The sequence below is a fragment of the Aythya marila genome (assembly GCF_965140915.1).
Source record: "Aythya marila genome assembly, chromosome: 2".
NCBI classification, from domain to species: Eukaryota; Metazoa; Chordata; class Aves; order Anseriformes; family Anatidae; genus Aythya; species Aythya marila.
Genome location: NC_139043.1, coordinates 50,164,634 through 50,177,836, shown reverse-complemented (window position 1 = coordinate 50,177,836; position 13,203 = coordinate 50,164,634). Strand labels below are relative to the sequence as shown.

The following is a 13,203-nucleotide window of genomic DNA, read 5'->3' as shown; positions in this document are numbered from 1 at the left end:
CTGGCATATCACACAACTCGCTTGTTTTCTGGCATTTGCACCATCTTTCATAGTGTTCTGTTTTCATCAACACAACAGTAGCTTCTGTATGACTTTTTAAGGGAATTAGGATATTTATGTTAGGTATTTGTGTCTTCAGACACTTCTCTTCCTGAAGTACGTGCAGGTTTACTGAACAATGCAACATTTGAGTTTTGGAATCCAAATCGAAGTCATAGCACAAAAGGCATACGAATCTATTGGAAGACTTGGGGCTCAATTCAGTGGTCACATTTTTGGTGATGTAGGTTAAATTATGTGTTTTGTAGCAATTAAATATTCCATAGTTACGTCAAAAGAATGTTATTTTACACTTTCAGGAAATTAGGAGGGAACAATAACAAGAATGGAAGTTGAACGTAGAGCAAGCTATATAAAGTGTTAGTATTTTCCCGTAAGTTGTGTGTTCAAGTTTTGTTTGTTTTAACACAGTTACAAATTGTCTATACAAATTTTGTTTTTCTTTTTACATCCTTATAATAATTACAGTACTACACAGGATCTTATGGCCTGACCCCTTTTATGCTGGCATATGCATCATGGCAGTTGCTTTTGAACTGTGAGTAGCATTTAGCTCCAGGGCTAACTGAAATGTAGGAAACAGTATTTAGTAAGTCAAAATATTATTGGAAATATTAACCTTAGAAAGCTTCTACAAATGCAGATTTTTTTTTTTTTTTTTTTTTTTTTTTTTTATCCAGCGTTCGTTATAATTTTGCTGCATTTAGATCAACATTCTGCTCTTAATTTCCACATTTCTGCTCTCCTCCAGGACTGAAGTCTTCCTCACACAGTTTACAGTGATCCAAAAGCACAGTGCTTAAGATACAGTCTTAGTCCTTTAACTTTCTTAGACATATTTTCTAAACTTCTAATGATCAAATGTGGGTGGGTATTAAGCAAATATCACTTGCTTACAAAAACAAAACAAAACAAAAACACAAAAACAACAAACAAACATTTTTAGCTCTATCTGGAACTATTTTATTGCTTCTTGTCTGTATGTATTCCAGATAAATTTACTGATGGAAGTACTGGTGGAACCATGAAGTTTAGGCAAAATATGCGATATTCTCAGTAGGTGAATTTCAATTTTGAAATAGCAGGTGTTCACACTGGGAACGGAATATTATGATTAAACAACTGGCAAATACAAATATATGTGGTCAGTGCTATTATCTGGCATAGCTGATCTATGACTGGTAGGATAATTGCAATAAACTATCTATCACACATCCTAGAACTAATGTGGGAAAATTTTCAGAGAGTAGTATTGAATAATCAGCTAATTCATATAAAATGATCTGGCTCCAGATGAATGTAAGAGAAAAGATTCAGTGTGCGCTTCAGCAGTTTCTTGTGATAAAGGTCTGTGCTGAAAATGCAGAAGTATTTCCCTATTTTTTACATGCATTTACTGTGATGATCTATCTAGTCAGATCCTGGCAAATTCTACTGAAAATTACCAGAAGGTAGTCTTATGCCTATTTTTTTTCCTGAATGGACAACTAAATTTTTTTATTTTTTTATTTTTGTATGAGACAGTAGCTAGATTGGCATTCCAGGTGCCATCAGGAAATGGCTTTGAAGAAGCCAATCAAGTACCAAATAAGTTTATCTGTGGCCATGCAAAACTTTTTATAGGATATTTTACCTTCCTTAAGATCTCTGTCCACTGTAGAGAAACTGCTTCTGGTAATTGAACTCTCACTTAAAGTAGACCTGAACATCTCCAAGCTATGGCAGTGTATGTCTAGACATATCCTGTGGTCACTAAATGTCTACCAATATGTTGTAGGGCACTTCAAAAAGCAAAGGACACTTCATGCCTTGGCCAGTAGCCATCACAGCTCAGTGCTTAGACTCTGTGCAGCTCTGTGGTTTTTGTTCATGTGGTGCTAACGTATTTGTTTTGGTTTGAGTCCATGAGGTTTACACACTTGAGGTTCACTTTGGGGTTTCAGGTTCGGTGAAATATCAACTTTTGCCCAGCTTTTGGGCTGAAACCTCAAGCTTAATGCTATTGCTTTCTCTATCTGTAGATTCTGAAGTGAAGGGTCACTGGAAAACAAACCGCAAGCCCTGATACTTGCTGAGAATCATCAAGCATTCAAACGGACCATTCATTGCAGCATTTACTGATCATATTTTTCTGTCAAAATTAGCAATTCTTCATTTTATTGATATGCACTTGTCTATTAGTGGCGTTCTGTTTCAACTGAAATTATAGCATTTCTCCAACTTTCTGCTGTTTTTCAGTTCCCACTTCCTGGGTGGCAATGTTTAGTACCACACAGTGATGCCAGTTTTGGAGTACAATGAACAAGAAATTATTATTATTATTATTATTATTATTATTATTATTATTATTATTATTATTATTATTATTATTATTGTTTATGCTAAGTCCTGTTACTTTTGTCCAGTGTTTGCAGTGCCAGTGCTATGCTTAACCAATGTGAAGTTCTGCTTTCTTGGACTTCAGGAAATCAGTCCCAAAAGGGACTTTTCACAAAGGGGAAAAGCTGGTGCCCTAAAGGCAGTTGGGTAGCTTTCTTCATTTGAGTCCTAACACTGTCTGGTGCTGAAAGGGCTTTAGCTCTTGTTCTCTTTAACAATGCAACTCTTGCTGAATTGGGATACGGTGTTTAATTGTCAGTGAAAGTCAATGCATTTTAGACTCATAAGGATCAATGTTGTATGGCAGTACCATACCAAGCAGACAATTAACCATACGAAGAAGCATAATGAATCTCACTGAAAAGCACCTGAAAATTATTCCATAGCATTCAGTAGTTTTTAAGGAGTTGTGAATTGTTCTCATTTTGGGCTGCCTGTATATTGGTCCAATTCTTTGTGCTGATCTAGAGACTACTCTGATGCTGACTTTTGTTCCAAAGCCTGTCTCCTGTGGACAGTTGCATCAAATCCAAGGTAGCTAGTGTATTGCTAAGCTAGCACGAAGCTGCTCTAATACAAAGCATGATTTATGACCAAATGTTTGAGAACAGATCTTCAAACACTGGCACCAAATTGGTGATGGGAAAAATGTTATTGATTACTTTTGCCAGGGCAGCATCCAAACTAGGCCCAGTTCTTTCCACATCTTCCAGTTATTTTCATATGAGCTCAATTGCTAATGGTGCCACCCAGTAATTCCCACTTGTATGCTCATCTGTTCTATATGGACATCTTCCGTCTTCTTCACTCACTGCATGGAAGGAGAGAAAATGTACTGTGGAAGTCAACTGAGAGAGTCATTTAGGTAACTTTAGTCTGCCTATGAGTTACTTCAGTTATTAATAGTATCGAACATACCAAAAACCTATGTTAGAGATTTGAAGAGGAAAGAAAGGGTTAGTTACCCATGCTCTTATCAAATAATTTAATGGAGAGTTTATATTAAGGAATCTCAGTGTAAGAATTAGTTTTTAAGCTCTTGGTGCCTGGAGAACTATCTCACAAGGTGCTTCATCTAAGTCTTTGTCGTGGTTCCGCTCGAGTGGGCGGCCGAGCTCCACCACAGCCGCTCTCTCACTCCCCCTCCTCAAAGAGGAATGGGGAGAAAATATGTGAAAAGGGCTCAAGGGTTGAGACAAGGATGAGAAAATCACTCAGTAATTATTGTAACGGGCAAAACAGACTCGGCATAAGGAGATAGTAAGATTTATTGCTCATTACTAACAAGCGAGAGAAGTGAGAAAACAAAGGAAAAAAAAACACAAAAGCACCTTCCCCCCCATCCACCCTCTTCCACCTCCTCCCCCTGAGTGGCACAGGGGAACGGGGGAATGGGGTTATGGTCAGTCTACAGCACTTCTTCTCTGCTGCTCCTTCTCGGTCACTCTCGTCCCCTGTGCTGTGGGGTCCCACCCACGGGATGCAGTCCTTGATGAACTGATCCGGCGTGGGCTTCCCACAGGCAGCAGCTCTGCCAGAACTGCTCCAGATATGGGTCCGTACCACGGGGTCCATCCCTCAGGAGAAAACTGCTCCAACCTGGCTCCCCTACGGGCAGCAGCTCCTGCCAGGTCACCTGCTCCTGCGTGGGCTCCTCTCCACGGGCTACAGGTCCGGCCCGGAATCTGCTCCGGCAGGGGTCTTCCACAGGCGGCAGCCTCCGTCGGTGCAGGGCCACCTGCTCCACTGTGGTCTCCTCCACGGGCTGCAGCGTGGAACCCTGCTCCACCATGGTACTCCATGGGCTGCAGGGGGACATCCTGCTTCACCATGGTCCTCACCACAGGACGCAGGGGACTTATGCTCCGGCGCCTGGAGCACCTCTCCCCCTCCTTCTACACTGACTTGGCACCTGCAAGGCTGTTTCTCACTCCTGGCTGCTGTCTGGCGCAGCGTTTTTTTCCCTGTCTTAAATATGCTCTCACAGAGGCGCAAAACAACATCGCTTATTGGCTCAGATCTGGAAAACAATGGGGCCCTTCCCAAACATGGGGAAGCTTCTAGATCTTTCTCACAGAAACCACCCCTATGGCTCCCTGCTACCAAAACCTTGCCACGTAAACCCACTACAGTCTTATATTTCTAAAGAAACAATGAGTGGTTGTTGTCTTTGTAATAGTCTTTTTCCTTCTTTCCCTTTCCCTTCATTTGCATCTAATGTGGATGTGTATCTCTAACTCATATTTAAAGGTAAATACAACAACTACCCTCAGAAGAGTTTTTTCACAAGCCTGGACAAATTTATGAATTTTGCAGGGTCCCTTTTTCAGGTCTGTTTAAAAAAAAAAATGCATCCTATACTATTTATTCTGAATGAAGCAGCATCCTCTAGCTACCGCGTTGTTTCAACCTTAGTTCTGACTTCTCAGAGTAGGTCAGGCTTCACATTCATTTGCGCTTTGTTTTTTCTCATTGCTAGCACACATGGAACACCATTGGAGTTGTTATTAGGGTAGTATTGTTTTAGTTAATACTTGAGATGAAAGCACATAGATATCAAAGCAATCATCAGATGGTGGCAATTGGGAAATGCTACTGATTTGAGCTGAACTTGATTAAACGAGTAAGAAAAGAGCTTCTTCATTCCTTGACTTCTTCACTTCTCTTCCACTGCTTCAGTGTTAGATTTAGGAAATGTATGTAATTCAGTATTTCCCACTAGCAGTAAGTATTTCTTACTAGCATGTAAGAAAAAGAGAGAACGTTCTTTTTCTGTACAATATTTCCCCAGGGAAGGAGTTTTAGCACTGGAAGAGGTTACCCAGAGAGGTTAAAGAATCTCCATCCCTGAGTTTTTTCAAGACAACGTCACAGGTGACCTGTTGTAATGTTGGTGATAGCCCTGCTTAAACAGAGGGTTCTCTGTATGACCTCCAGAGGACCCCTCTAACCAATATATCTGTGATTCTAAGTCAAAATAGATAAATGAACTACTGGTACTACTAAGTGGGAAAAATCATGAGCTCGCAAAGTCAAGAACTCCTGTGGATCTATCCTAGAAATTAATATGAATGGACAAGAAACCATTCACAGATATACTGTAATAATGGTTTTATAGTTTAAGAATAATGAGAGTGGTCACCAGGACAGCTCCTCTGATCTTGTAGTCGAAAGCACTAAAGATACTTATTTTGCTCCACTGAATCCATGCCTTGGTAATGTTTATCTTTTGGACTGAGAAAACACCATCTGAAGCCTGTATTCTCCACATTAGCTGATGCTGTATTTGAAAATTCTGTATCATAACTACGATCTGAATTTGGGTGTACCATTATCATTTTCCAACAAAGACTTAACAGTGTTGATATTGCACCACCTGTGAAAATACCCTTGGATGACTATGATAATCTTTTGATTTTTTTCATATGTAGTCCAGAAGCTCTTCTGAACACTAGCTTCCCACTGAAGGTAAACACTACAACTGGATTTTATATAATTTAGGCAAGTCCAAGGTGCAGCCCATTGAAAAGCCCCTTTCTGATAGGAGCCAATGAGAACAAGCTTGGACTCCCTTGTGCAAATTTCTGCAATCTGCTATTGCGTGAACAGTTGGGAAGGTTGAAATCAGCACAAAAGAGCACTTGGGTTTTGCTCTGATTTCAGTTCCCCACCTGGGTGCTAGGCATCTCTCTCTTCTGGGGAATTGTGTGCTTTATCTCCATCTCATAAACTTTAGAGTTTACAATGGGATCCTGTACAGAACATCTGTGCAGCTATCTTCTTATTTTTCCCTGACACCAAGTACAGTTTCAGTGTGAAGAGCCAGGGAGCACAGCATCGCAAGGTGGTGCCTGGCTTTTGCAAAGGGGATGGAGGACTCTGTATCACCTGCTCTGTCTTTTTAACAAATGTTAAGAGTAAAACAAGCTACAAACTGCTGTGTTTGTTGGATGAAAACTTCACGCAGCAGCAATTCCATCGATCGTCAAGGTCAGCTTTTTTTACTTTTGTTTCTCAAGCTAACCAGTCAGTCCCTCAGTTCCATGCTCCTGTAGGTAAGATGTTGAAGCAGCCAAGGATGTTAACTGCTTGGTGCCCTGACAGGGAACAGCATTGTGGAGCTACATACTCTTACTTGAGAACTGATAAGGGTATCCAGATAGTACCATGTTTAATGCTGTGGCACAACACCTCTGTGGGAATTGGTAGGAAAGAGCATTTGCTTATTGACTTGGATTGAAAGCTTTTGAGTCAGCAACATTCAAAAAACACAGCCACTGAATGCAAACCAGACAGAGCCCTGTTGTGTCCATAAGTGAGGAAAAAAAAAAAACTGCTCATTTTTTCCTAATTATTTTGTGGGACAGTGCATTTGCTAAAATTACCAGTTATGAAATGAAAGAATACCCCTCATTTTCTCACTGTAGTTGATTGTGAGTGGGGGGCTGAGTGAGAAAAGGAGTTGTCTTGGCAAACAGCTTATTAGTTTCGGATAAATTATTCAGAACACAAGTTTGGATACAGATTGCAGGGAATGATAATGGAGTTGGTTTTCTGAGCTTCTTCATGTTATGAAGACATGGAGTATGCTTTTCAGGAATTCACTTAAGTGGAATCAGCTTTGAATAACGTAGTCTGGAAGTAATATTGCTGCCATCCAGCTAGTGTCTGTGGAACAGCATTCTCTTGCCTCTTGAAGCATTGGTGTTGAAGACAGAGATATTTATTTGTTCTTTCTTTTTGTGCATTTTTTTTTTAAAGGGAAATTCTTTCTAACCACTAGAGAGGGGCATGTTTTGGTCGAGCTTTTTCCCCCCCGAGTGAAATAGTGGACCACATCAGCATCCGATTTGGGTGCGTCATGTGGTTTCTCATGTGATGCTGGTCTCGCTGCGCTTTGGAGAGTGAGCCTTTGTGACTCTGCGCTCTTGGACAGTAACATCCAGCAACAAAGGAGACTTTGGGGAGAGGGGGGGAGAAGACACCCCCCCCATGAAAAACCCCAAAGCCCAGAAAAAAAATAAAGTTGCAATCATTTATGACAATTATTATTTCATCTTAACTCTTTCGGCTTCTATTTTTAATTCCGGGTCTTCCCTTTTCTCCGTTCCTGCAGGCATAAAGCTGCACTATTCGGAAGAAGCGAGATTGTCTTTCCTCACAGCTACGGCGCTGCGCCACTCTCAACACAGCCTGCTTTTTCCCCCATTTACCTGGGCGGCTGCTGCTGTTTCTGCTGCTGCTGGGGCTGCTGCAGTCTCGCTGCCTGTGCTTCACCCTGGCTTGGCTGACTTGAGACTCACTCGTCTGCACATTGCTAAGGAAGAGGAGCGATGAAGCCACATTTTTTTCTGTTGGTTCTGGAAGCAAAGGGTTGTGCTGTGTGGTGGTTTCGGGGTTTTCTTTGTTTTTTTGGGGAGGGGGAAAGGAGGCATGTTCATCTAGGATGGGGTGGGTGAAAGCTTAAAGAAATATGATGTAAAGTAATCCAGTGCTCAACAAGGGCATCAGCAGCAAGAATCCAGCCTCTGCTGCTCCAGAGGATTAACATGGGGAAAGCCACAGAGCCGCAATCAGGTTTCACCTCAGCGTTGTGCTGGAGATGGATAAATAAGGTATTGGTTGTGTCTGCCTGTTAAGGCAAAGCCACGGGAGGAAGAGCGAGAGAGCGAGAGAGCGAGTGAAAATGCAGAGGAAGAAGAAATGCTGTGTGCTGTTTGTCTGATCTGTGCATTCTCATTGCAGAGAGGATGGCATAATTAAGAAAGCAATGTATGGATGGAGAGGCTGTAAATTGTAGCTCGAACACTCCTGATGCTGTCAGGGAGAGAACTGATGAACTAGGTGGCTGCAGTGATATCCCCAGGGAAAACAGCAGCCATACACTCTGTGTGTGTGTGTGTGTGTGTGTGCTTATATGTGTGAGAGCATGTACAGACATGAAAGAAAGACATTTCTGACCAATTTACAGAGGAAGTCTACTGTTTTGATGGGTCAGACTTGATTGCAGCTTTAATTTTCAACCATAGCTCTACATCTATTTCCCGACTGAGATGGCACTTTGCAAATGCAGACGTAGGCAGAATTATTCTAAGAAATGTGAAAGCAGATCCTTTCTGTTTAACACCTTGAAGCACTGAATCTTCTGCACTGCTGAGAGAAACTGTGTGTGTGTGGGGGGAGGTTCCTTTTCTCCATCTTAAAATCTTTATAAACACAGCTGTATTCAGTATAGTGAAAAATTCTATACTGTAAATAGAAATGTGATCAATCTAATCAAAATAAATGCATCCCAGATGACTTCTAGACCAGCTGGCTATCACAGTCGTCAGATGGCTAAATGCTAAACTGAGCATTTATAGTCAGCATTATATTTACATTTTTTCAGAATTTCAAAATCAGCCTCTAATTAAAAATGATTCTTCCTCTATTGGAAAGAGGCAACACTTGCATTTGGCAGTGGTTTTATCTGGAATGTATCTGGGGTTGTTGTATTTTTATTTTTTTTATTTCTGCACATGCATCGGAGAGATCATGTTTTTATAACAGGCAGCCTTGTCACCTTGCTGGCATATTGAGTTCAGCAGGCTGTTCAGATTGGCCAAATCTGAACAATGCAAAAATAGGGGAAACAAGTGCTGCAGTCAGGTATTGGAGCTTGGCATGGCTTTTAGCAGCTGCCTACTAAGAAAGCGTTTTTTTTTTTTTTCCTGTTATACAAATCCGTAGAACATAATGTCATCCTAAAATGTGTACGAGGGGATTTCCCAATAGTCATGGTGAGCTACCCTGCAAGACGCCTGTCTGGCCCTTTCACTATTTGTTACCCAGTCCACAAAGGCAGCCCTGTGTGTTGGATTATATTTAGCCAGCTGTTCGATAGCATTCTTGTGCTGGGGGCAAAGGAGTCTTATTACTACCATACTGCGGTTTTCTGTTTTCTTAAAGAAAAACAACCTTGGCAATACAGCAGGCTCTGCAAAGGAGTTTATACCACTCCAGCACCTTTCTGAAACTGCTGTGCTTCTAACTCAGGCAGTTCTAAAGCAAGCAAGGAGGAGAGTGGCTCTTAATTCAGAGCTTCAAAGCAGCAGAGATGAGGAAAATGTCAGCAGCTTGTAATTAGGAGTCCGTGGTTACGTCAGTGACTGTATCTCTCCAAGAATAGCTATGTGATGTGTGCCACAAAGCAAAGGAAGACAGTCATAACCTGGTTATCGAGCCTGGCTGAAACAAGAAAGAGCAAGATGGATTAATGAATCAGCTGTATTCGTAAATCAGAGGCGGATAGATCACATGTACGAGACGCTGTATTCTGCAAGACCGAAGACTGAACTATTGGTTTGTCAGAGGACATGCATGCACCCAGTGAAAGTGTGAATCCTTCAGAAGAAATGCAGATGAACTCCCTATGCCAGAAAATGTCTCTCCTGGCTCCGTCTTGTACAGGCAGCTGCGTGACACAAAGGCATGCTCTGAAGGGAGGCACTGGCCAGCCGCGCAGAGGTGTTTAAAAGCAAGGGTGTAATTAAACACAAAGCGAGCGTGCTGAAACTTTGCTCTGGTGCTGCAGATTTGATACTGAAATACCACCCCAGAAAAGACCTACCGTGGGTCTGGTGTGGTTTATATTAAGGCTTCTCTGGTCTAGGGGGGTGGGGGTGGAAAAAAGGCTTAGTGCAACATCTTGCAGCCAAACAGCAGTCCCTGGGGCTGCGCTGGGAACGTGGCACTGTGAGGCTGTCTGCTCCTCGAGGGACGTGCCCAGAGCCCGTGGGGAGCTTTCTGACCCCTGCCATTATTTTTAGGTCTGGGCAGGCAACTCAGCAGCGCTTAAGCAGTGAGATTGCAGGGGGTGCTTAATCTGTTCTGACTGGCCTTTCTCTGCATTGTGGCTGGTTCTGACTGGCCTTTCTCTGCATTGTGGCTGAAAGATGTTTACACGGCTTTTATCAATACCCACGCACCATAGTCAGCGTTTGTTTCTGCTTGTGTTCATGTTACCCAGTTGCTAGCAGACTGGCATGTTTCCCTGCTCCTAGCAGAAGTCAGGTGCAGTTCTACTCTGTTTATGTCGCTCTTTAACTTACCAGGATAGGTAGATGGCATTGTGCAAACTGTGGGTTGTGGGTTTGTTGTTGGTGTTTTTTTTTTGTTTGTTTTCTTTGTGTGTGTGTGTTTTTCTTTTTTTTTTCTTTTTTGACTGTGAACAGAAATTTGTAGGAGGAGATGACTCTGTATATTAAACCAATAGCTCTTTGAATTGTGTGTAGTATAATTTAAATATACTTACTTTAATTAATAGAAGGTTACAAAAGCTGGCATTGTCTGGGGCTGTTTAATTTACATCTTAGACTTAGTCAATGAGCACAACCTGCCTGATTAGAATAGCGTATTCTGTTCACCCGACAGGGTGGAAGGCGTTATTTTGTTTGTGTTCGTTCAAACAGCTGGTCATTAATGCAGGCCCCATCTCCAGAGTGAAGTGCTAGTGGACATGAATGGCTGCCTGATTAATGCTGCCCCTGGATGGGTCCTTCATCCAGCAGCGATGCTCGCAGCAGAATAATGCAGTGTGATTTGATTGCGCTCTAACAGGGTAGTATGTCATTGTGTCACCGAGCAATTGAGGTTATTATGGGGCAGGGCAGACAGACGGGACAGTGGGGTTACTAGACCGTGGCATTTTTAGAAATGCAGGCCTGACCTACTTAGAGTTATTCTTGCTGGCTGGCAGCTGCATGGTGCATGGCTCACCCTGATAGGCTAAGGCTGTTGCTAGGGGGAATTAGCATGAATTTTTCCACATACAGACTCAGTGATTGAATGATAAAAGCTGACTGGAATTAAAGAGATTCGGTTCAGTATTATGCAGATTTATCTCTCTCGTTTTTTCCTCTTCAAATGCATAAAAAGGAGCAGAAGACAGTTCATTTCCATTCATTTTTGACCTATTTTTTTTTTTTTTCCAGGGGAGGACAGAAGCACTGTGAATTTGTGATCATCATTTGCTATATAAGTCATTGAAATGATATGACAGTGGGCATGCATCTTTAATACATGGGAGATTCAAATTCTATCTCTTCAGAAGGGAAAAAAAAATGAATATAGTTTGTATTCTGCTCAGGCTGCAGACTTTTTTTTTTTTTTTTTTTTTTTTTTTGAAGCTATGTCAGGTTCCCTTGTCTGGCAAGGGGAAACATATACCAGGTTTTATTGCATAACATTGCTCTTGGCTATTTTTAGCTATCTGTACTTCATAAAATTAGTCCTGTGTTTATGCTGGTGGATGAAATTAATCCCCAGACTTTGTCTCCTATATGCAGAGGCAGACACTCAGGGTGTACTGTAGTGTTGTGTGTCATGTTCATCTGAAAAGATGCTTACACACTACTGACATACATTACCTAGCAGAGATCTGACAATTGACCTGTAAACAGATTGATTAGATAACCTCTTCTGGATTGTGGAATGTTTTTCCAGCTTCAGTTTGAAGTTGGATTCTCTTGATAGCCATTTTTTTATTTATCTACACCTGCTTAAAATAGTCGTGTCTTTTCAGAGAACTCTGTGCTCCCTCAGGAAGCAAATAAAAACAATACTCAGTGAAGACTTCTTTGATGTAATTATGAATATTTCCTTTGTTATTATCACTAATTATAGAAGATATTTGTTTAAACTGCAATTCCCCCCTGTGTGATCCTTTACCATGCAGAGGAATTAGAATTTAGTGCTTATAATTTTAAATTGATTTTCATGGCAACACCTCATGATGTCACACTCAAAGCATGGTGACTTTTCAACAGCTGGGGATGGGGGAGAGGGACTTGGAAGTCTTTGTATTTGCGAAATAAAACTGTGACTCAGTGCTGAAAAGTAGTGAGCTCATTTGTGTCTGAAAGAGTTTCATTTGAAATACTTGGATGAATGAGACACCTTTCAGAGCGGTGTGAGCAGCCTTCAGGTCTGTCTAGACAGCCAGAAGTCTCCCTGGACACAGAGCTTCCCAGCCTCCTACCATGGGCCCTGGAGTTTCTGTGAAAGGTATAAAGATGAAGCAACTGAAAATGGATACACGCTTTTGAATGTGTTTTGTGGCTGAAGCAAAAGCATTCGATTCATATAGATTTGAATTCCTGCACCTCTTTCCTGTCTGTGATTCATTCTTGAAGCACACAGCTCTTCTGTATCTGCTTCTTCCTGGCAGTTCCATGGATTGACAGATTTTTAGAGGAGTGAAAGTGAAGAGAGGCTCTATCTGAAGCCCAGCATGTGTGTTCCTTCTTGCTTTTTTCTCTGTCTGTCCCAGACGTAACTCCAGAAAGTGAAACCGCAGTGTTGGTCCCATGGCAGGACCCACTTCTCCCAGTGTTCTCTTGATCAAAGCCTGATCTCTTGCTCTGCTTTCCTGTGGGGTGCTGTCAGTGGCTGTGGCAACCCACCTGGGTTTTCAGTTTGGTCCATCTTCCAAACTTTGTATTGTGCTTTCTGCTGAGTTTCCCCTTGCACTCCCTGATTTTTTTCCCTGTGATGAACCAGTTCTCGGAGAGAAGGATCAGATCACGGACAGGTTCAGCCCCTCCCAATATGTCTTTGGTGCTGGTATTCAAGCGGGCAGCCTCTTTCTAACAAAAGTGAAGTACTGGTGTGGAAGTCAGTTCCTTCTGGGAGGAGGAGGCAACTTTCCTTTTGGGAGGGTAGGCAGCAGCCAGCCCTTGGGTGTAATTGTCTCTTGAGGGTCTGGCCCCTGTTGGTTGTAGTCAG

General features: G+C 42.0%; 1 long non-coding RNA gene across 1 annotated transcript in view; it reads left to right on the top strand.

Annotated features, from left to right (window-relative positions):
• Window positions 1-7,829, top strand: part of LOC309874369 — a 254,547-nt gene extending 246,718 nt beyond the window's left edge. The window contains exon 8 of the long non-coding RNA XR_014316822.1: window positions 7,556-7,829. This is a non-coding gene — a long non-coding RNA (uncharacterized lncRNA). The remainder of the gene's footprint in view (window positions 1-7,555) is intronic.
• Window positions 7,830-13,203: the final 5,374 nt, after the last annotated feature.